The sequence below is a fragment of the Pteropus vampyrus genome, unplaced genomic scaffold (assembly GCF_000151845.1).
Source record: "Pteropus vampyrus isolate Shadow unplaced genomic scaffold, Pvam_2.0 Scaffold220, whole genome shotgun sequence".
Taxonomy (NCBI): Eukaryota; Metazoa; Chordata; class Mammalia; order Chiroptera; family Pteropodidae; genus Pteropus; species Pteropus vampyrus.
This window is the reverse complement of record NW_011889001.1, coordinates 1,868,833-1,893,180: the sequence shown is the minus strand read 5'-3', so window position 1 is coordinate 1,893,180 and position 24,348 is coordinate 1,868,833. Positions and strand designations below refer to the sequence as shown.

The window sequence follows — 24,348 nt, the reverse complement described above, 5'->3', positions numbered from 1 at the left end:
CCCTGAAAATCATACCTATCATCCACTATTTCTTTATTATAATTTATTTTATTTTAGTACTTTTGAAGGGTAAAAACTTCCAATTCTACTTTCAAGTACTTTCAGGAACACCATCAGTACTAGGATAAAAACGATATTCCAGAAGAAATTAAATTACAAAATATTTGATCAAGGATGTTGCTGCCCTTGTATATTCACTGTATCATCAGTTCCTAGCATATAAGGCATACAAGACTGAGGCTGATGCCACATGGATATATCTGTGGCAATGAGGGGCAACAGTTAAGATTCTACATTCCTACTTTGTTACATCTGAGTCATGGGCACTACTTAATTATCAATTCATCAAAAGACAGGAAAAGAGAGGAAAGAAAAAGTGTAGTAAACAAAACAAGAAAAAATAAGCCTACTTATACAGCTGACCCTTGAACAACACAGGTTTGAACTGTGTGGGCCCATTGATACATGGATTTTTTTCAATAAATATCTGTACTGTTTTTCAATCCATGGTTGAAAGTCCACAGATGTGAAGGGTTCACTGCATGCACTGATGTATGCCATTTTATATAAGGGACTTGAACATCCACAGATTTTGGTTACCTGTGGGGGTCCTGGAACCAATCCTTTGTAGATACCAACAGACAATTAAGTTTTGGGGGAGTCAAAAGTTATATGTAGATTTTCAACTGTGTCAAGAGTTGGCGCCCCTAACACTCATGTTGTTCAAGGTTCAGCAATATCATAAATTAGATGAGTTTAGTTCACTTTTTAAAAGTTATCAGATAAGACATAAAAATAAATACAAAATTCAATTAAAGCTACTTATAGGACAGAAAAACTGAAAATAAAGGAAAAAAATATTTTGGCAAACACCAACACGAAAAAAGGTGATGTACCATTTTAATCAGATAAAACAATATTATAGCAATATTAATAGATATGGAGAGATGATATACAGTAACAAAAGTAATAATAAACTTCAAAAAATACCCAAACTTTATACATATCTTACTCTTAAAATAAGGCAAAAAGTCATAGAATTACAAGAAAAACAATTTTTAACCAGTGTGCAGCCTCTTAATTTATTATGTTAGAAACTGACATATCAGAAAGCCAAAACATAAGGACATAGACTACATGATCCACAAAATTAGTAAGTTTAATCTAATAGTTATATAGAGAACCCTCCAAGACCCACCCCAAAAGAATATAATTATTTTCAAGTACACATGAAATATTTTTAAAAATTGATCATGTATTAAGAGTTACAAAAGACACAAAAAAAAATTTCAAAGAACATAGATTTAAGACCATATTCTCTGACCACAATATGTTGAACTAACCAATAAAAAATTTTTTAAATGTCTGTAAACTTAAAAATGGACTCCTAAACAAAATATTAAAATAAAATCACAACAGAAATTACAAAATAAAAAAATAACAATAAAAATACTATTCTATCAAAATGTGGTGTTCAACTCAAATTATAGCCTTAATGCATTTGTAACAAAACAGTAAGACTGAATATGCTTAACTAATACATTTTCTATCAAGAAACTGAAAAAAGACAACAGAATAAACTTAAAGGAAACAAGTGCATCAATAACTTTTTTCTATAGTTTATGATGCTCTTAAATGGCAGGGTTCTTTGCACCTAGGGAAGGATTGTCACTCCTAGTTACCTAATTCCTTGAGATAGCAACCAACTTACCTGAGAGTACATCTTTGATATACAACCAACCAATCCAGAGCCTATATTCTCCTTGCCCTAAATCACCCCCAGGGTCAGGTACTACACAACTAGAGACCACCCCTATCACCCAGAGCTATAAATTATTCAAACTATCAAATCCTAAACTTGTTCACCCTTGCTCAAAGGTAGGCCCTCCTCATCCATTCCTTTCCACAGAAACCACAATAAAGGCTCCAGCCCATGTTATCCCCTTGCTCCTTCTACCTCCTGACCAATCTTGGTGCTTCCCCACATGGCCCTGTGCGGCATGGCATGGCCTCCAGTGGCCTCCTGATTCTAGGGAACTGTGAGTAAAAACTTTTTCCTTCATTACAGTCATTCCATGTCTGTGTGTCTTACTCTACACGATTAAAACAAATCCTGGGTACATTTTAAGACTATAGGGACGCTAAAGAGCAGAATAAAATGAAAAAATTGTGAAAAAATAAAATAAAATCCAAGGAGTTTCTCAAACATAAGAATCAAAAAGCAGAAACTATAAATAAATAAAGATTGAAAAATGAGTACATTAAATCCTCTTCTTTCCTTAAAATCAGTTGAGAAATTTAATTCACATACAAAATTCACCGATTTTAACTGTAGAGTTTAACGAGTCTTGACAAACGTATAAAATTGTACAACCTGCACCACAATGAAGATCTAAAACATTTTCGCCACCCCCCAAAATTTCCCTTGTGCCCCTTTACAACTACTCCCTCATCGCAACTACTGATGGGCTCTCTAGTCACTATACAGTTTGTCTTTTCTTAAATTCCTTAAATATGGAATCACATAGTTGACCATATCAAAATTTAAAACTTCTGTTCGTCATATTCCCTATTATCAACAACGTCATTAACTTACTTTTAAAAATTATCATAAAATAAAAACACCTTACTAAAAAAGACAAAATTCTAGCAGGATCAGAATAACTACAGAATACAAAGAGCAGCTTATCAGACATAGAGCTGAACAGGTGGCAAGATGGGGTTGGAACTCTTGCATTCTGGGAAGAAGCAAAATTTACCTTTACTCTAGAAATGGGATTGTCTTCCCTGACCAAAGTGTTCCTCAATGTTTACAGTACTTCTGACCCATACCACCACCCAGTGGTTTCAAAATGGTTGTTTTATCAAAATCGGATCTATCTTAACAACACCTTAAACCTAGGGACGCATTTAATGGTGAAGGAGAAATACAAGCATACATTGGAGATACTACAGGTTCAGTTCCAGACCACTGCAATAAAGCAAATATTGCAATAAAGTCATGATCTTTTTGCTGGTGGAGGGTCTTGCCTTCATTTTGTTTAAAAAAAAAAAAAAATCAACATCTGTGAAGTATAATAAAATGCAGTATGCCTGTAGTAATAACCATCTGATCATAGCATTTACTGCTCCCACCATAGATCACATTACTAGGAAGCTGCCAGATTAATAAAATAATGGAATGGCATATTAAAGGCTCAACTAAAAAGTCATCCTGTTGGTCTTCCAGGATGCAGTATATGTCCTGAATCAATGGCTGTGGTGTTATATGCCTAATATCTAGAATGCACGAATCCAGAAACCAAGGGGTAAAACCTTTCACCACCAATCTCAGTAAGTCACTTGTGGAATGCGGGGATGGGAAACCTTCTTCTGTATTAGAAGTCCTGAGGGTAATGCTTCTTCTGTATTAGAAGTCCTGAGGGTAATGCTTCCACCAGAGGACACAGTATGGGTTCCACTGAGCCTAAAAGCTACAACCACCACTTGGTCACTTTGGGCTCCTAATGCTGATAGACTAGCGGGCAAAGAAAGGAATAACTATACTAGCAGTGATAACTCACTCTGATTATCATTAGGACTTGTTGTACAAAATGGGGGTAGGGAGCATTCTGTCTGAAACTCAGGGCTTTCCATACTTGGTACTACAATAAACAAGAAATTGCAGCAAACATAACCCAAAAAACATAAGACAATGAAGGACTTACTCCCTCAAGGATGAAAGTCTAGAGGTCACAAGCAACCTAGAGCAGCTGAACTGCAGACCCAGCATAAGAGAATTCTGAAATGGGTATTTGTAAAAGAAGAAAATGATGAATACTAATTCCTGCCTTGACACCAGGTGCAGCAGCAGGTAGCATTAGAATACACCACTAATCCTTCTTAAATCTGTTGAAGAGATTACAGTGACTCAGTGATGGGTTAGAATCAAATTAGGGTCCAACCAGATCAGAGCAGAGCCAAAGGTAGATGTATGGTAATTTGTTACACAGCAGTAGGAAATTAATACAGCTAGAATCAAAGGAGAGGCCAGCAGCAAGAGGCAGACCGATTAGAAATCTGCTATACTTCATCTTCATGCTAATGGCCTCTCCTTTGATTCTAGCTGTATATCTTCCATACTACCATGTAACAAACTGCCAAAAATTTAGTGGCTCAAAACAAAACAAATATAACTGTAATTAGAAAGTAATTTAATTTAAAAACCCACAAATATGTTATCTTAAAGTTCTGGAGATAAGGTCCAAACAGGTTCCAGGGAGCTAAAATCAAAGTCTGCATTCCTTCAGAAGGTTCTAGGGGAAACTCCATTCCCTGTCTAATTCCTCAACTCCTGGCCACATGATCATGACCTCTGCTTCCACTGCCACATCTTTTTCTTGGATTTATACTCCTGCCTCCCTTTATAAGGCTCCTTGTGATTGCATTGGGCTTATTGATAATCCAGGAAAATCTGCAAAGTCCCTCTTGCCATGCAAGGTAACATATTCACAGGTTTAGAGGACTAGGATGTAGACAACTTTGGCAGACCATTAATCTGCCTACCACACTAGTCATTAGTTTAGGCTAATGGTTCCAGGTAAGTTTTGATTTACTTTCCCCATAGTACTCACTGTGATTCATTTGCTTTCTGCCCAGGAACTGGGATCTCACTTGGCAGGCTCTTGTATGCAGCCCTAAAGTGGGGGAGGGAAGGAGAGAGAATTTATACCCCCCCAGGGCAACTGTCAACTGGTGGAGAACAAGAGCAGATGATAATGGTTTACTCCTGCCCATGCAGGAGTAGACAATTTGAGATGCATCTTGATCCTCATAAGTTCCCACTGGAGTGAGTCCTAGTTGTAATAGCAGTGAATAACTTGATAATACACTCTTCTACTGGCTTTCTTCATGTTTCATTCATCCTGGTCCCTTGCTCTTGTTCCCTAGGATCACCTGCCAAGTAAATTACCTACATACAACTCTTTGCTTTTAGACTATATTTTAGAGGAAAAGATGGGGAGAATATCTACATAAAACAGTCAGGTAAAAGAAGTTTTAGAGACAGAAAAGGGAAACACAATGATTTAATAAAATGAAAGTTATATACATAGCAGGGTATCTATCTAGTCTTGACACTATTACTGTAGGATTTTAGGTCAAATCTCTTCTCTAAGTATTATAAAATGAATGGCTTGACTTCCATTATTATCCATAGCCCCTTTCCCCTGTAAACTTTTGACACAATAAACAGCATCATGGATTGGTGAAAGAGGACAGCAGAAAGACAGAGTAGTGAAATTATCACCAAAGAGGCCAGCCAAAAAAAACTGTTGAAATAAGACAGTCAGAAGGTAATGTGGTCTGGATTCAAAAACCCATGGAAAAATTAGACTCCTCAGACACTGCTGGTGGGATATAAAATGGGACGGCCACTTGTAGCAGTTCCTCAAAGGTTAAACACAGTTATCATGTAACTCAGAAATTCCATTCCCAGTTACATAACAAGAGAAATGAAAACATATATTCACATTAAAACATACAACGAAGTTAAACCCTTGCCCTGCACCATATACAAAAATAATTCAAAATTCATCAAAAACCTAAATGTAAGAGCTAAAACTATAAAACTCTTAGGGGAAAAAAAATAGGGCAAAAGCTTCATGACACTGGATTTGTCAAAATTTCTTAGATCTGGAATAGGCAACAAAAAAAAACCAGACTTCATCAAAATTGGACTTCATCAAAATTAAACTCTTTTGTCCATCAAAGTACACGATAAAATAAGAGATAATATATGCAAGCCTGTATCTAATAAGGGATTGATAACCAGATATATAAAGAATCTTTACAATCTAACACCACCAAAAACAAACGACCCAGTTAAAAATGGGCGCAGGACCTGAATAGACATTTTTCCAGTGAAGATACACACAAATAGCCAAGAAGCACAAGATTCTCAACTTCACTATCATTAGGAAAATGCAAATCAATACCCCAATGAGGTATCACATCACACTCAATTAGGATGGCTATTATTAAAAACAGAAAATAACAAGTACCGGTGAAGATGTAGAGAAAATAGACCTCTTGTACACTGCTGGTAGAAATGTAAAATGATGTGACTACTGTGGAAAACAGGTGGTTCCTCAAAAAATTAAAAACAGAATGACCATATGATTCAGCAATTCTACTTCTAAGTACATACCCAAAAGAAAGGAAAGCAAAGTCTTGAATGAGTATCTGCTCACCCAAATTCACAGGAGCGTTATTTGTAACAGCCAAAAAGCAGAAGCAACCAAAGTGTCCATCGAAAGATGAATGGGTAAATAAAATGTGAAATATATAATCAATGGAATATTACCAGTCTTAAAAGGGAAATTCTGACATGTTACAACACAGGTAAACTGTGAAGATAGCATTCTAAGTGAAATAAGCCAATCACCAAAGGACATATATTCTATGATTTCATTTATATAAGGTTCATAGAGCAGTCAAATACATAGAGACAATGTAGAATGGTGGTTGCCAGGGTGTGGGTGGATGAGAGAATGAGAAGTTACTATTTAATGGATACAGAGTTTCAGTTGAGGAAGATGAAGAAGTTCTGGAAATAGATGGTGATGGCTGTACAATTATGTACTTAAAGCTATAGAACTATACATTTAAAAATGGTTAAAATGGTAAATTTTATATATATTTTACCACAATAAAAAAAATCATAGCAGTACTAATAATAGAGAAACAATCCAAATGTCCATAAACTATGTCCAATGAATAAAATGTGGCATATCTATAAAATGGAATATTACTCAGCAATAAAAAGGAATGAAAAAGAAACATGCTATAATATGGATGAACCTTAAAACATTATGTTAAGTGAAAGAAGCCATTCACAAAGGACCACATATTGTATGATTCCATTCATATGAAATGTCCAGAATGAGCAAATCTATAATGACCGAAAGTAGATTGATGGTTGCCTAGGGTGGGGGACAGGGGCTGTTACAGAGGGATGACTAACAAGAGTGAGGTTTCTTTCTAAAGTGTGGTGATGGTTCCAAAACTCTGTGAAAATACTAAAGCCATTAAATTATATATTTTATAGGAGAATTGCATGGTATGTGAGTTACATTTCAATAAAGCACTTTTTTTAAGCCAACAATACTCAATGACTGAATGGAATTATAAAATGAAACAAAGGGATGAATAAAAGATAACTACAAGAAAATAGAAACACCACAGTTTGAATTCCTGCTCTGCCATTTATTATGTGTGTGACATTGAGCAAGTTCTTAACCTCTCTGTGCTTTGGTAACATCTACCTACAGGGCTGTTGTAAAGATTAAACAAAATAATATGTAAAACAGTTAGTACAATACCTACTATACAACTGTCCTTCCCTGCCTTACCCTCTTACTTAATACTAAAAATTCTACCATCAACTGTATGGAAATATAAATTTAATGATAGTGACATCTGAATTTCATGATAAGGAAGTTATGTTTATTCCAGGTAGCAAATAACCTAAAAGTCAGCAATTATATACTGCTCACAAAGCAATTTTTGACTGCTAATTCACTGCAAGTTGAAATCCAAGGCAACTTCAGATAGCTCTTTTCACCAATTTTCTCTCAACTTTTTCTCCTCCCTTTCATTTTTAAACACTTCTTTCCTTACCTATCTGCCTTTTTACCTTATCCTTTATTCCAAACTGTTTTCTTTAATCTTTTAGACTGTTGTTGATTATGAGAAAGGCAACAATAATTTATTTTCCAATATAACACATGTTAAGATTTAAAAAGTCGATCATGCAAACTATGGGACAGTTTCAAACTCTGCCCAGCTAACCCACCAAAGTGTCCTAAACAAAAAGATGAACACATTTTAAAAAGATGAGAATGATAAGGAATGTAAGAAAGCTCCTGCCTTCCCTAGTGTTGGTGGTTCTCTTACTTGTTTATCTGGAAGCAGAATCCTGTGGCACCCACAAAGAGAAACTGGAATTTCTCCATACTATCCATAACCAAGTTCCACTACCAAAAAAAGTCAGATGCTCTAAGAAGTTGGTATTGGTCCAATCTGACATATTAAACTATACTTCCATATTTAAATATACCCTCATTTCATGTCAATGTTAAATAAGAATTTACTTTCAAACTACTTTAAAGGACAATGCCTATAATGCAGGGGCACCTGCATTATAAATGCTTCCGGAATAAGATTCAGTAAAAGGATGTGGTTAAGAAGCATATACAAATGAACTGCCATTGTACTGCTATGATTATGTATACTTTCAGATCATAAAATTCCTACTAAAAACATTTCAAAATAAATTCATAAATATTACCTCTATATAGTTTTTAGTACAATTCTAACTTACTATAACATTTGAAAGGAATGTTATCTCTAAAGAAAAGTTGCTGCAACAAGCCCAGAAGCCTTTTCTCCCTCTACAAACTCTTTAATGTCTAACTTAATGACTTCTTGATGCCTAATTATATTATCTCATTATATTTCACTTCAGAAATGTTTACTGGACACTTAGTGCAGAGCAAGTATGCCAAGTGCATTTAGTACAATGTTAATAATCCCCACAGCAACTTTACAGAAGCAGATATTAATAGCACCATTTTATAAACTTCATAAAAGGTAACATTTCAGAACCTTCAAATGCATATCACAAGGAATAGCTACACTAGAGGTAGCCAATCTAACCATCCCTCTTTCCTTAAACTCTTTGCTGGTTTCCTTAACCCTATATGAAGCTAGTTCTCCTTCCTCGCTCTCCATATACTCCTGGTTTCCATTTCTGGCTCCTCTTTTATTTCCCCTTAAGCCATTTGCTCTTCTCAATATATATCTCTCTCAAAAGATCATCCACTTGAATGACTTCATTTTATCAACTCTGGCCAGATGACTATCAAATCTATAATTCCAATTGTGTTCCAATTGTGTTATCTAATCCAAGCTACCATTCCTCAACATTTCTACTTGAATGTCCTACACATCAATCCCAATTCGGTCATTATCTCTAAAAAGCCAATCATCCTCTTTACTAGTCTCTTTACTAATCTGTTAATTACAAATCACTATCATCCTATTCACCCAGACTCTCCCTTTAAGTCACACAGCAATTTGTTTTTTCCTTTGAAAAATGTCTTGTTCATTTTCTTCTGTTCCATTGTCACTGCCACCACTAAAACCCAAACCCTCGGCAATTCACATAAATTATCATAAGAGCTCTTGGTTATAATTCAATCCAGTGTCTCCACTTTAGTCTGTTCTATATCAGACATTCATTCGTACAGCAAATTTACTGAAAGACTAATGGGTGCGACCAGGGATATAACTGTGAGAAAGATATATCTTTTTAACAAAGGACACAGGCAAAGCAAACAAAAATTTTCTCAAATAAAATTACAGACTGTGATAAATGCTGTGATAAATATAAACACAGTGCTATCATAAACGACAGAGAATAGGAGGGCTACTTTAGTTAGGGATTCTAGTTAGAGATGGATTTTAGGCTGACACTAAGATGAAAAGGAGGCAGTCGTGTAAATATTTAAAGCAGAGTGCTCCAAGAAAAGGAAAATACAAAACACATAGGTTCTAGGAAGGGAAAAGCTTGGCATGTTATGGGATATGATCTAGTCTAATGTGGCTTGAGAACACTAAGGGGGAAAGTGGTACAAAGTAAGGTTGGCAAAGACAAAGGCCAATTTTATTCAACAATTAGTTACTAAAAGATTTCTTTTTAAAGCTAGGGAGTTCTAATACAATACACACTGTGACAGAGATAGCTAGTGCTCATTAATATGTGTTCTCTTTTTCATTAGCACACTGCTTTATTACATTTCCCAGCCACCTCCATAGTTAGGTGGGATCATGTGACTCAGTTCTGACAAATGGAATGTGGGCAAAAGTGATATGTTCCACTTCGACAACAACAAAAACAATTAAAAAGCAGGACTCAAACAGACATTTCTCCAAAGATATACAAGTGGTCAACAAGCATATGAAAGGATGCTCAATATCGCAATTCGATAAGAAAAAAGCAAATCAAAACCAGAAAGAGATATATCACCTGACACCTATTACGATGGCTATTTTGAAAGAAGGTAAGAGAGAAAGGAAGGGAGTAAGAAGGGAGGGAGGGGAAAAGGAGAGAGAGAGAAGACACAGAAGAGGGGGAGGAAGGAAGGAAGAAAGAATGGAAGGAAGGAAAAAAGGAAATAAGAATTGGTGAGAATATGAATAAATTGAACCTTTGTGCACTCTTGGTGGGAATGTAAAATCATGCAGCCTCTATGGAAAATGGTATGACAGTTCCTCAAAAAATTAAACAGAATTATCATATGACCCAGTTATTGCTGAAAGCAGAGACTCAAACAGATATTTATTTGTACATCCATGTTCATAGCAGCATTATTCGTAATAGTTAAAATGTGGAAGCGACCCAAGTGTCTATCAACAGATGAATATGATATATATATTCAAGGGAATATTACCAGATGTAAAAAGGAAGGAAATTGACACAAGACAACATGAAATGGACCTTGAGGACATCATGCTAAGCGAAATTAAGCAGACACAAAAAGACAAATACCATATGATTACACTAATTGAGGTACCCAGAGCCATCAAATTCACGGAAACAAAATAGAATGGTAGTTGCCAGGGGCTAGGAGGATGGGAAAGTGAGGAGTTGCTGTTTAATAGGTACAAAGTTTCAGTCTTGTAAGATGAAAAAGTTCCAGAGACTGGTTGCACAACAATGTGAATATAGTTAACAATACTGAACTGTGCACCTAAAAATGGTTAGGATGATAAATTTTTTGTTATGTATATTTTACCACAATTAAAAAATAGGGAGAGGTAGAGGCAAAAAATAAAAAATAAAAAGACCAGTTAACATAATCATTATGTTATACACCTGAAACTAATGTTATCTCAATAAAATAAATGAAAATGACAAGATATAACAAATCACCAATCCAGGGGGAAAAAAAAAAAAAGACCAGTTAAGATGTCAACAATGCCAACAGTCCAAGTGACGGTATGATGGTAGTTTGGACTTGGGTGGTATAGTGACCATGCAGATAGAGAATTAAAGAATTCAAATGGTACTTGGAGACAGAAGAGACAAGACTTGATGATGGACTAGAAGTGTGAGAGGTGAAAAAGGAATCAGATATGATACCTGGCTTTCGGCTACTGAATAGATGGCAGTACCTTTAAGGAAATGGGAAAGATCGAGAAATGGACAAATGGGAGTGGGAGGTGCAGTTTAAGAGTAAGGAAATCAAGACTTTGTTTTTATTGTCTTAAGTTCAAAATATCTTTGAGATATTCAAGTGGCAATATTAAGAAAACAGCCTGATATGTGTGGCATACTGTATTTCCAAAGATGGCTGAAATAGTATCCCCCATTGTACATGCTTTTCTGTGTGATTCAGACCCCCACTTCTTAATGGAGGGATAGTCACTGAATCTGGGTAGCTTCTTACTATGCAGAAGTGAAGATACGCAACTTCAAAGGCAGGCACAAAATGAGTTAGAGCTTCTGCCAGACACTCCAGAGATGCTTGTTCTTAGAGCCTAACCATCATGCTATGATGAAGCCCAACTTGTCAATAATGTAAGCAAGCCATTTTAAAAATGAATTCTTCTAGCCTGCGTAATGATATTCTATTCCATGAGAACCACATGGAATATAAACAAGCCACCTTTACCAAAGTCCTGCCCAAATGCATGTGACAGATCCAAAAGCAAAAAAAAAAAAAAAAAAAAGTTATTGTTTTAAACCACTCAGCTTGGGAGTGATTTTTTTACATAGCAGTAGATAATGGATACAATATGTGACTGGAGCTAAGAGCAGAGATCTTACCTAGAGACATAAATTTGTGAACCAGCCACATACCAATACTATTTAAAATCATAGGATTGAATGAGATCACCTAAGGGAGAATAATGAAGCTCTAAAACTCCCATGTAAAAACTAAGCAAATAAAAGACATCACGAATTCAATTCCAAACTCTTTTGGACAATTGCCTAAATTAAGATTATACAGACATCAAGTATTCTATTAATTTCATTGTCAAAAACTACTAATTTCATTCAAAATTAATTTCAGCACCTTCTCATCTGTCCAAACCTGGTCTTACTGTTGTTGTTTTTTTTTTAATCTCATAATCAGCATTCAGATAATCTTCTTTACTATCACCTAAGGGATTCCATTTGTTTCTCTAGAATCTGATTTCCTGTTTCCTGTATCTCTCATCTTCCTCTTTCATTGAAGTTTACTCTTTCCTTTTAGTGGGTAGAGCAAATCACACAACAGTTTTCTGAGAAAGGAAGTGAGCAAAAGAAATTTTCTGGAGACCTTGCATGTCTTAAAATGTCTACATTCTATACTAATGCTTAAAATTTGGCTGGGTAAAAAATTCTAGCTTGGAAATCATTTTCCCTCAGATTTTGAGGGCATTGCTCACTGTCTTCTAGCTTGTGAGGCTGCAGTTGAGAATACTGAATTTCTGTAATGTGGCCCATTTACCCCTTCTGGAAGTTTACAGGATCTTCTTTGTCTCTGTATTCCAAAATTTCACAATGACACACCTCAGTGTCTGTGTGTACTGGTTATTAAGCAATTGTCCCTGGCTTCAAACCCACTCTTCTCTGCTTTGTAATGCTGAGAAGCTGGAACCCTGCAAATTACACTTCTCCTTTGCTAGATGGCTCCCTGTTAGACTGCCTATAAGGAACACTAGAAAGACAATGGAAGAATGGAGGGAACAAGTTCAGCATCAACCAACAACTCTCTCTCTGGCAATAGGAATGGTTCCAGGAGAAGTAATTGCTTATAAGTTAGCAATTTTTTGCTTTTGTGTCTTTCCTGCCATTCCCAGATCAGCCTCAATAAGTCTCCTAAGAAATCTACTTCCTGAACAGGTAGCAACTCCTCAGAAGTCTGAGTTTCAGCTCCTCAGGGCCATTCTTCAAGCTTCTGAATTCTAATAATCCCATTCTCTTCTTGTTCTCCCAGCTCTACAGGCTAGTAATTACAGTAAATTCTCACTTAACATAGTTGATTAGTTCTGTAAGTGAAGTGAATAACTAAACCAATTTTACCATAGTCTAATTCATATAAACGACTTAAGTACCTCTCATCATTATAAGGAAACAAGGTTGAACAAAATAATTTTATTCAATGACTTTGAGGACCTGCTATACATCCTACAGTTACTGTCTCTGTTCATACCTGAGTGTTCCCTTCTTGCCTTTTCGGTACTCCAATTATGTAGTGTACTGGTTTCTGGGGGGGCTGCTGTAACAAAGTAACACACACTGATTTGGCTTAGAACAGAAATCCATCTCACTGTTGTGGCTGCCAGAAGTCTGAAATCAAGGTATGGGCCATGCTCTCTGAAGGCACTAGAGAAGGATCTGTTCTAGACCTCTCTCTTAGCTTCTGGAATCCTGAGGCATCCTTTGGCTTATAGATGGTCATCTTCCTTCCCCCTCTGTGTGTGTGTCAGTGTCCACATTTCCCCACTGTTTTTAAAAAATACTAGTTATACTAGATTAGGGCACACTCTAATGATCTCACTTTAACTTGATTACCTCTACAAAGACTCTTTTCAAATAACATCACACTCTAAGATACTACAGGTTAGGACGTATCTTTTTTGGAGAGACACAATTCAACCCATAACATCTGGCTAAACAAGTCTTATTATGAAATTGTTATAATATGTGGCATGATCTTCATTTTCCTGACTAGACCTTGACTGAAAGTATGTATCTTTGAACAATTTTCCTAAGTACCCAGAGGGCTCTCAATTTGCAAAATGATGCTTTTCAACTCTGGGAATTGAAATATATATATTTAAGTGCTATTTCTTCTCTGCTCCTTTCCCTGTTCTCTTTCACTGGCACTTCTGTTATTTGGAAGTTGATCTCCTAAACTGACCTTTTTATCTTTTTCACCTATTTTTCATTTTTTCCTGCACTTTATGAAAGGTCCCCTCTACTTTAACTTCCATTCTTCTGTTGTGTTTTCTTCTTGCTATTATGCTTTAATTTTCAAGAGCTTTTTTTGCTGTTCTGATCCAAATTCTTTTTTTTTCTATTTATTTTAGTCTCCTATATTAAAAGCTTTTCTCATGCACCTGGTGATCCTTAACTGTCTATTCACATTTAAAAGTAGGGCCCTAAAAGTTGATTATGAATAACTTACAGTTTTTCTTTTTGGGGTAGTAAGAGAAGCATCCTCTAAGTTCCTATCTGATTACCAGAATTCTGGGAGCCAGAGAGAAGAGGCCTCAATTAGGGTCCCCAAACTGAGTACACTCATTTAATCCAAGTATTTTCTGTAGGACACCTGGCCTTTGGTTATGTCTAATTCCTGCTCCTCTCTGAGATACTTTATGCAGTCCCCTGAAGAGGATAAATCTCCAGTCTTCTGCTAGGGCAGTCAAAGGGCAGTCACTTAGCTACACAAATTGACCAAAGAGATCTAGGTTCAAGCAGGGGTTTTTTTGGTAACAGCTTACTGAGATATAACTCACATGCTATTCAATTGATCCATTTAAAGTGTACAAATCAATGGTTTTTAGTATTTTCAGAGTTGTGCGACCATCACTACAATCAATTTTAGAAAATTTTCGTCATAGCAAAAAGAAACTCCATAGTCAATCAGTCATTTCCCATTTCCCTAGAATCTCTTCTACTTCCAGTCTAGGCAATCGCTAGTTTATTGTCTCTACATATTTGTATTTTCTGGACAGTTCATACAAACAGAATCATAACAACAGGTGCTCTTTTGTGACTGGTTATTTTGCTTAGCATAATGTTTTCAAGGTTCATCCATGTTATAACATGTGTCAGTTCTTCATTATTTTTTATTGTCAAGTAATATCCCCACTGTGTGGATATGTATTTTATTTACCCATGGATTCAGTTGGTGGGCATCTGGGTTGTTTCCTCTTTTCCGGCTATTATAATTGGTTGAGCTGCTTCTTAAAACAGTTTCAAGCAATTCTATTTTTAGCACCATTCTAACTCCTTCTTTGACAAAACTGGTAGCCTGATGCTACCAATTCCTGAGCCTGAGGATTTTTTTCCACTTTCCTACTGCCAGTGTAGGATTAAACTCTTTTAATTCTACTAAGAAGTTTCTATCAATCTGTTTGTTTTCCAGCTTCCAAATTTTATTGCTCATACCATTCTCTGTTCTTGTGTAGTTCAAATCTTTTTAAAGTATCCTTTATTATCATCATGGTGGGCTTTGTAAGGGAGTAAAAGTAAATGTATCTTTCACTTATCTATCTTTATCCAGAAGTCCTTTTAATTATTTTAAGCCTTTATTCTTTCTAACATATGCATTTTAAGACTATAACTTTCCTTTAAGCATGACTTAAAGGTTGTATCCCTTGTTATGTCATATTTGCATCATTCAGGGCAAAAGAGTTTAATGTTACTTTGTCTTTAATCCCTGGGTTACTTAGGAGTACACTGTTTAGTTTCTAAAGAGCTGACAATTTTCTAGTTATTTTTTATAATTAATTACTGACTTAATTTCAACATGTCAGAACACACACTCTAAAATTAATTATTTTCATCTTTTTTATGGCCCAGCATATGAAGAAAATTTCCATAGGCACTTGAAAAAAAGTCTATTCTGCAGGTGCCGGGTGAATTGTTCTATGTATGTCAATTAGACTCATTTGTTAATTATGTTTATAATCTTTTCTTTTAACTTTTTTTCTTATTGTTCTAATTACTCAGAGAAGTATGATAAAATATACCATATTATGCTTACAGATATGTCTAATTCTCCTTTTAGTTCTGTCAGCTTTTGTCTACCACTTTGGCAAAAATTAGAATGATGATGCAGAGTGAAGGAACACTAGTTGCTGGTAAAGGTATAAACTGATATGTGTTTTCTGAACAGCAGGTTGGTGACAGCAACATTTTAAACATCTATATTTTTGAACCCAGTTATTTTACATCTAGAAATTAATTCTAACATTTAGTGTGCACCAAGTACTGTGTGGCAGTAAAATGGATTCATGAATTCTCATTTAAACCTTATAATAATCCTCTGATTAGGTATCATCCCATATCACAGAGAAGAATAAGGTTTATAGAACCCTAAGCTCAAACGAATAAGCATGAAGCCCATACTGAAATTCAAGCTGACTCCACAATACTTAAATTTATGTATACTGCCATTGATGAGACATTAAGTCTAAACACAATTGAGTCTGTCCACAGCTAGGCCTTTAAGGAAAAGACATTTTATTTCCTGTGACAATTAATTCCTGTTTCTCCCACTCTGACATGTGGCTCACATTTATACTCCCTATCATTTCTGACTGATATCAGATAGAAAAACACAACCACACATATATGTGTATATATGTGGATATATACACATGCACACATATGTATGTGTATATCACTGCATGGAACAACTTCTTACCTGCAGCCAATTTTTTCTGCCAGCTATGATTTACCAACTATAGAGAAGGCTAATGAAAAGGATTCATTTAAAATATGACTTGGGCCTGTTCTCAATATGATAGCTGCCCCTTTCCCCATTCTTCAAAGTACATGCACCTATATTCTGGACTTAGATGACAAGACAAAAAACAATGCATACATAAACATATTATGTGTTGTTATTTACTTCAACATTTTGCTTTCCTACATTAAAAATATCTCACACCTCTGATAATAGAGTATATCCTACCAATTCTTAGTCATAACTTCCATGATATGCACTAGACTAAGTTAAAACAAATAGCTTCAGGAAGTTTCAAGACTGTAAAGCTTGAGTCTAGGTAAAAATAGTAGTTGGCCAGAAACAGCTTTTTTTAAGGAAATCAGAAACTTTATAACAAAGGCAGGGTAAGAAAACCTTTTCTGTAAAGTGTCACACAGTCTCCATCACATATTCACTTTTTGTAACACTTTAAAATGTAAAATCATTCTTAACTGAGGACAGAACAAATAGTTTTTGAGGAGTTCTAATTAAAATAGTGGATTAAATACAAGTTGGTTTTTTTGTTTTTTTTGTTTTTTTTTTTTTTTAATGAAATTAGCACAGGGCAAAACCTACAGGAAAGCAAACAATATTAAAAAAATTTTGGAAGCTAAAAGACAAATGAACAACTAGTAACTAATTCATTTAGTGAATTCTAGAAAGGTAAAGCTTAACCCTAACTGCTAAAAAGGAGTTGAAAAACCCAATTTACACCTTGGAATTCACAAAAGATTCAGGAACTGGCAGCACCTGGTATTGCTTTAACTGAGAGAAGAAAGGGCTAAATAAGGAAGACTGGGTGAAAGCTATCTGAGAAGCAGTTAAATCCTTAGGCGTTTCCTCCCCAAATCAAATAGTTGGCTACTCAACTCTGAACTAAAGGTCACCAGATATAACTGAAGATCTGTAAACTGTACCAAAAGTGGGAGACTGAGAATTCTAGTCCCTTATACAAAAAACAAACAAACAAAAAAACCTGGTGGCCAAGACTTCAGCCCTCAAGCAGATTGAGTTTTCCCCTCATGAACCTGATTCAAGAGGAAACACCTCCCAGACATCAGGGTTTTCTCAGAAAAGAGCTCACTTGGATCACCATGCAATGAAGTTCAGTCTTTAAGTCCCCACAACTCGGGTTTTCTGTCACAAATAACATCCAACGATCACTGACACTTGAAGTAATTAAGGTTCCAACATAAAAGTTAGAGACTAATATAGAAGAAACAAAGTCTGCAAAAAAGAAAACGTATTTTTTTTAAAAAGTCATTTATAGCCTCAGAAATTAGTGCATTCCATGAAACAAGCACAGATGTTCTCTATAAAAATTTTTGAGAACAAAAAAGAGCTCTTGAGAAATCAAAATCTTGACAGCAATAGTGAAATTTTCAACAGAAGGGTTAGGAAATTAAGTTAAGGAAGCCTCCCACATAAAATTGAGCAAAAAGATTAGGAGATGAAAAACAGCAGAAAAAAAAGGAAAACTAGTCTAAGAGATCCAAACAAATAACAGAAGTTTCAGACAGAGGAAAAAATAGGAGAGGAAATCTTTGTTATAGACTGAACTTCATTGCCCCCAAAATTCATGTTGAAGTCCTAAAAACCCTAATGTGACTGTATTTGAAAATAGAAGATAATTATAGTTAAATGAGGTCATAAGGGTGGGGCCCTAATCTAAAAGGACCAAATCCTAAGAGGAGAGCCCAAGATATTGCTCTCTCCCCAGAAAGGCCTTGTAAAGACACAGTGAAAAGGCGGCTGTCTATAAACCAGAAAGAGATCTCATCAAAAACCCACTCTGATACCTACCACCTTGATCTTGAATTTCTAACCTTGAGAACTGTAAGACAATAAATTTCTGTTTAAACCACACAATCTGTGGTATTTTGTCATGATTGCCCAAGAAAACTAATATCACCATCAATGAAATAATCCAAGAACAAAGGTCCCAGAACTGATGAATATAATTTTGCAGATTTGGAGGGCCTGATGATATCCAGGAAAACACACAAAAATAAATGTATGCCAAGGCATAACCTCATGAAATTTCATAATACAAGAGATACAAAATTCCAGAAAGCCAAAAAACATTAGAATCGGGAATCAGAATGTCCTCAGAATTCTCAAAAGGATGAGAAGGTAGAAAACAATGGAGATGCCTTCAGAATTCTGAAGGGAAATTATTTCCAACCTAGAATTCATTACCCAACCAAATCAAGTGTGAAGACCAAAAAAAAAAAAAATCATCAATTCAAGATCTTAACCTTTCACAAGAATCCATTACAAAATATACTCCATCAAAAGGAAGGGTCAACCCAAAGAACTACATGATTCACAGAGACAAGGAGATTTAACACAGGAGACCGGCAAAGGGAGTCACCAGTTCTATGGTAAAAGGAGAAATCCCAGAAACTACTATGGATCACCTAGAAAGCTGATTTGAGTCGATACAAAAACTGGTAGATAAGAACAGAGCAATTCTACTCCCAGGTATACATATCCAAAAGAAATGAGTGTGTATGTCTCCTAAAAGACTTCTAAGTAAATGTTTATAGCAGCTTTGTTCATAATAGCAAAAACAAAAACAAAAACAAAAACTGGAAACAAACCAAATATTCATTACTGGTGATTTTTTTTTAAATTTCATCCAATGGAATACTACCATCAAAAAGAAAAAAAAAGAACTATTACTACACCAAACATCATCGGTGAATCGCATAAACACGATGTTAAGCAAAAGCAACCCTCCACAAAAAAGCTCCATTTATATGAAGTTCAAAAAAAGGCAAAAATAACCTATGGTCCTATGAAAGTCACAATAATGATTACTTTTGGGGGTAGGCTAAGATACTGATTGAAGAGAAGCATGAGTGAGCCTTCTGGAGCACTGGAAAATATTCTATACCTTGATCTGGGTGATGGGTATATAATGTCTACAAATGCAAAAATTCACTGAGGTATACACTGAAATTTGTGCACTCTGCAAGTTAAAAAAAAATTAACAATATTTTCTCAAAACAAGTTTTTAAAGAAATTAATGAGATTTTCAATTAAATTGCACAACAAAAATTAACCAAAAGGAGAAAAATTTTAAGGTATTATACCCAAAGATCTATATTTCAAGAGTTACTTATAATAAGGGGGGCAGGGGAAACCTTGGAAATAACACAATAAATGAATGCCATGCAAACCCTGGAATTCTCTGGTATGAGAGAAAAATTATTATTCAGCATCAATCTGTTAACTAGCAGTCAAACTTAATAGTAATTAACCTAAGGGAGCCATAACCTAGACATAAGAGCATGTTCACAAATTCCAAGGCAAAAAAGAGTTTGACTATTCAAGATCCAAAGAGCAGCCGAAAAGAAAAGAAAAATGGCAAGGGATGAAGCTACATGTAGGCTTTAGAGGCCTTTTTAAGAACAATTAAAAAAAAAAAAAAAAAAAGTCCTAGAGCGCAGAATTCTGGGGAGAAGAGGCTGTACACAAAGTATTATAAATATTTTCAAAAATAAAAAATGTTATTATTCAAGAACATGTTAAACCTAGAGGTGATTGAGCATTTCCAAGGAAAATTTCCCAATACCTTGTTTAATTAATAAAACGTTTTTTAATACAGCTAGAATGCTTAAAAAGTACAAGGCCCATAAATTATTTGCTCTATCTATTACTTGAGATGATCTAGATACAACATGATTTGAAAGTATGTACTAAAATTTTTTGGAAGGCTGAGTCTTTAAAAACAAACAAACAAAACAAAGCCCCCTTTTTAGATGCATCCATTTTTTTAAAGATTTCCCCAAGCCATATTCTTACTGCTTTATTCAACTAGTCTGTGTGGGGGGGAAATAAATAAATAAATAAACAACAGAAATTATCCATACCATATTTATGCTCAATTTAGAAATCCTGAAGTACAATTTCAAGATTAAAGAGAATCAGCATTTCAACAGTTTATTTTAGCAGATAATTTATTTAAACAAATAAAACCAACCCATTATAAACAACCAAACATTAAAAGAGAAATAGCTTCTAACATGTTTCAGACCAAAAAAGTACAGCATTCCTTCTAGAGACATTTCACTTGATAGTTTTCTGTGCTACCTGTCTTACACCATTCAACTTTTGCTACATAAATATGAGAAAAATACCAAGGCAACTCAATGCTGCTGCTATTAACAGAAACTAATTTAGAGTTAAGAGGGAAAAAATGTGAAGAACAAATATATAAAAGCTCTAACTCCCCAAATGGAACAAATGATTTTCAGAATGTTTTGCTCAATAAGCAGTCACTCAATAATCTGGTTCTTGACAGATGAACAAAATGATAAAGTAGCAAAATGTTACCGTTCTAACAATCAAAAAGAGAAAAAGAACATTTAGCTAAATCATTAAATTTAGTTAACTGATAAGCCCTTAGGGGTTTCCCCCAAACCATTACACTATTCCCATCTATTTTCAAGACCCCCAAAGATTCAGTTTCCTTATCGAGAAATTCAAACTCCAACAGTAAAATTTATAAGATATTCATTCACTTTTTAATGGGTCACAAGACTCAACTGTAGAGATATTATTTTTGTTAATGTTGCTGATACTTCTAACAAACACAGAAAAAGACTATATGTAAACTTTTAAGTCACTGTTTAAATAATTTAAACAAGTCATGAAGGTTCCCCTGCCCTCATATAAAAGTTCTGAATTTAAGAAGACATATACAGAATGCAAAGTAATGTGAAGCAAAGAACACAAAATAACATTGCAAGAGATGAGTAGTACAGTTTCATAAAAAATACACAGAACTTGAGTTAGGACATCAAGGGCTGAGTCTCAGCTCTGCCACCATCACAAGATGTGTGAATTTCAGTGCGGTTATTCCGTACTGACTGCATTTTCTCTACCTATAAAATGGAAGGGTAGATTCCAACTTTCCCACAGTATTGTTCCATGATATTATGATACAAGCCACATCAGAATAAAAATCAAAGGAATGCAAAAACAGTAAGGATTATGGGTTCAAAACAAAACAACACAGGGAACAGAAAGATCTGGAAAGGTGTACTGAAAGAGTAAAAATGAAACTTCAACAAAATTTGACTTAATTTGCTACTTGAGTACTTTAGGAGAAAAATTTTCTTTTAAAGAATAGGCAGGTAATACATAGACATTCAAATCTCAACAGGTAAAAAAGTAGAAAAATACAATGGCTAAATGAGGAGAGACTGGTTTGTTGGCAGTGGACAGCTCCTATAGAGAAATAGTGCTGTCATTAGAAAAAAATAGGGGAGCTATTGCTGGTTTAACAGCGAGGGATATGTTCAAAGCATTACTTTAAGACTAGGCAGAAGATTGGACATACTGAGTAGGAAGAAAAGGCAGACTGAAAACCTAGTTAAAAGCTAGTAAAAATGAACAGATAGCTGAAAATTTTTTCAAAAAATGGCTGACAAAAATTGGCCAATGTTATGTGGATTGAGGAAGTCAATGATAAAACTGGGTAATTGAAAACATAGTATCACTTAAACAGTCAGCATATAGAATCGGTTTTGAAGGAAAGACTATAAATTCTACCTTTGAAATAGGGTCATCCCAATAGAATTACTGACTTAATTAAATAATCTTTATTGTCATTTTTTGCCGTTCGTTGTCTTCTAAAACTGCATAGCAAAATATTTATGAAGATTGTTAAATCCTTAGTGATTTCACAGTTTCCTCCAATTTTATGTATTGACTAAATAATCATTTAGTCTTCAGGTGTAGGTAAAAAAATTTGGTATTTTTCCATTTTATAAAGATGAGTAAATTGTAAAAGTTATTAAACGATGATAGAAAACAATGTACATCTGTATTTATTAAATCAAGTCTTCCTGACAAGTGATTTATAACAATCACATCAAATCTACCTTGAACTTTGGCAGGAAAGTTCTCAAAGGTCCAAGAGAAAAATAAATTCAGAGGCATAAATTATCATTTAATATTTAACAAAACATTCTATGTATGCTTCAGGTTCTGTTTACATGGACCTGAAAGCAATGATAAAATCTGGACTAAAAGATAACGCTTAGAAAAATAAAGCAAACATTTAACATAAATAAATAAAGCAAAAATTTAACATAACGTGAACAAGCCCAGTTAAGGTATCTTGAACACTCTGCAAATAGTGTTTATAGATATTATAGCTATTTCTTACAGATCAGTTTTCCCAAAGAAGAAAATGAAAGAATTTGTAATCGAGATAGAATGAAAATATTAGTCAACCGATGCGTATTTCTTCAGTTACTATCAAACTGTGAATGGGATGTCTATTTAAAAACTGAACATTATTGACAACCACCAAACAAAACCTTCTTGACTTATTTCCCCATTTACTTTGTGACCCTGCTGAAAACGGAGACTTCAGGAACAGTGCTTTCCAGGTGCTTAATATATGGTTGGTTTTTCACAAACCTACCAAAGTAAGATTTTAAAAATGAATAGTGCTGCTCTTGCAACACTTACCCGTTTTAACCGGACACTAAGCTTCTTTGCTCATCACCCAAGATGGGGTTAGAAAGTTCTCCTTCCCTCTTTCTTAACTCCTAAGGTTTCTTACCAAATCCAATGAGAATTATTTTTAGGTGATCAGTTCATCAGTTCGACATTACTTGAGCGTCTATAATGTTACGGTTCTCAGCTCTGAACAAAACCCTGTTCCCCAAGCTTCTAACGGCAATTTAACTTTTATGAAAACACAAAGTTACAAAACCAATCTATTGAAATATTTTTTTTACTGGATATATTACAATTCAATTCAAAAGCTCAAAGCCCAAGCAACTCACGTACGAATCTACAGCAGGGCCACACAATTAAAATAATCCAGATTTACCAAGAACCAGAGAAACAGTAGGGGTGGGGGAGGGGCACAGGGCGCATCCCGAGGATGTCCACCTTCCGCACAGGACCAGGGTCCCTTCCCATCTCTCCAGCTGGATGTGAGCGCGCCCCTTCCCTCCTCTAACAAGTCCCTAACTTCTTGGCTTTGCATTACGCCACAGCAGGCAAAAAGACTTTCCCGAGTGGAAAAGAAACAGAGAAGCAGGCACGCTGCACACTCGATCACCCAGCCTTTCAGGGATTGCCGGCTGGGGCGGTCATCCCCACCTGGGGCTCTGGTACCGAACAAGGAATCCGCGGGGCCGCTCCCCGCCGGGCAGTGACCGAAGGGTCGCGCGGAGCCACGGCGCAAACGCCCAGGCGGGGCCGATCGGCCTCCCCGCCCCCTCCAGCTCAGCTCTGGGCCCGCAGACGGCGCCCCCGGGGCCAACTTCACTAGGGAAGAGGAAGCAACGCAGCTAATAACAGGCTGTGTGAACGTAAAGAAAGGCTCTCTGTGAGTCTGCCTGCCAGCAGGGCTGTCTCTCCTTCCCTCTGCCGAGCCCCGGCGGCCCCAGCTCACCTGAGGAGGGTACCGGTACGCCGCCGCGGTCGCCGCGATGGCCGTTACGGCACGAGGCCTCCGCTCAGCCGCCGCGTAGCTCTCGGGAGAGGGGCGGGGCGCGAAAGGCAGGCGGGCGGAGCTGCAGTGCCGACTGGCCGTGAGGCCGTGGGCGGATCCGCGCGGGCAGGAAACCCCCTCCTGGTCCAATTTGATAGGTTCAATTGCTCCCTTCCCTTCCATCTCTGACGCGAGAGCGGTCTGCGCCGCTCTGGGATTGGACGAGCCTGACTGTCAATCGAGCGCTGTGCTGGGCGTGAAACGAGCTGAGGCTGCGCGGCAGAAAGAGAGTTAGAGGGTAAGAAGTGCCCGATTTACGTTGTTTTTTCTCTTTCGTTGAGTACTTTGGGC

General features: G+C 36.0%; 1 protein-coding gene across 2 annotated transcripts in view; it reads right to left on the bottom strand.

The window, feature by feature from the left end:
- Positions 1 to 24,094, bottom strand: part of NCK1 (NCK adaptor protein 1) — a 77,913-nt gene extending 53,819 nt beyond the window's left edge. The window contains exons 1-2 of one of the 2 annotated variants that reach the window (XM_011373201.2): positions 23,959 to 24,042; positions 4,614 to 4,676 (exon numbers count right to left, since the gene is read on the bottom strand). The gene's annotated coding sequence lies outside the window, so the exon portion shown is untranslated. Of the gene's footprint in view, positions 1 to 4,613; positions 4,677 to 23,958 lie in introns of both variants that reach the window. The other variant, XM_011373200.2, reaches the window with a different exon arrangement.
- Between the last annotated feature and the right edge of the window lie 254 nt (positions 24,095 to 24,348).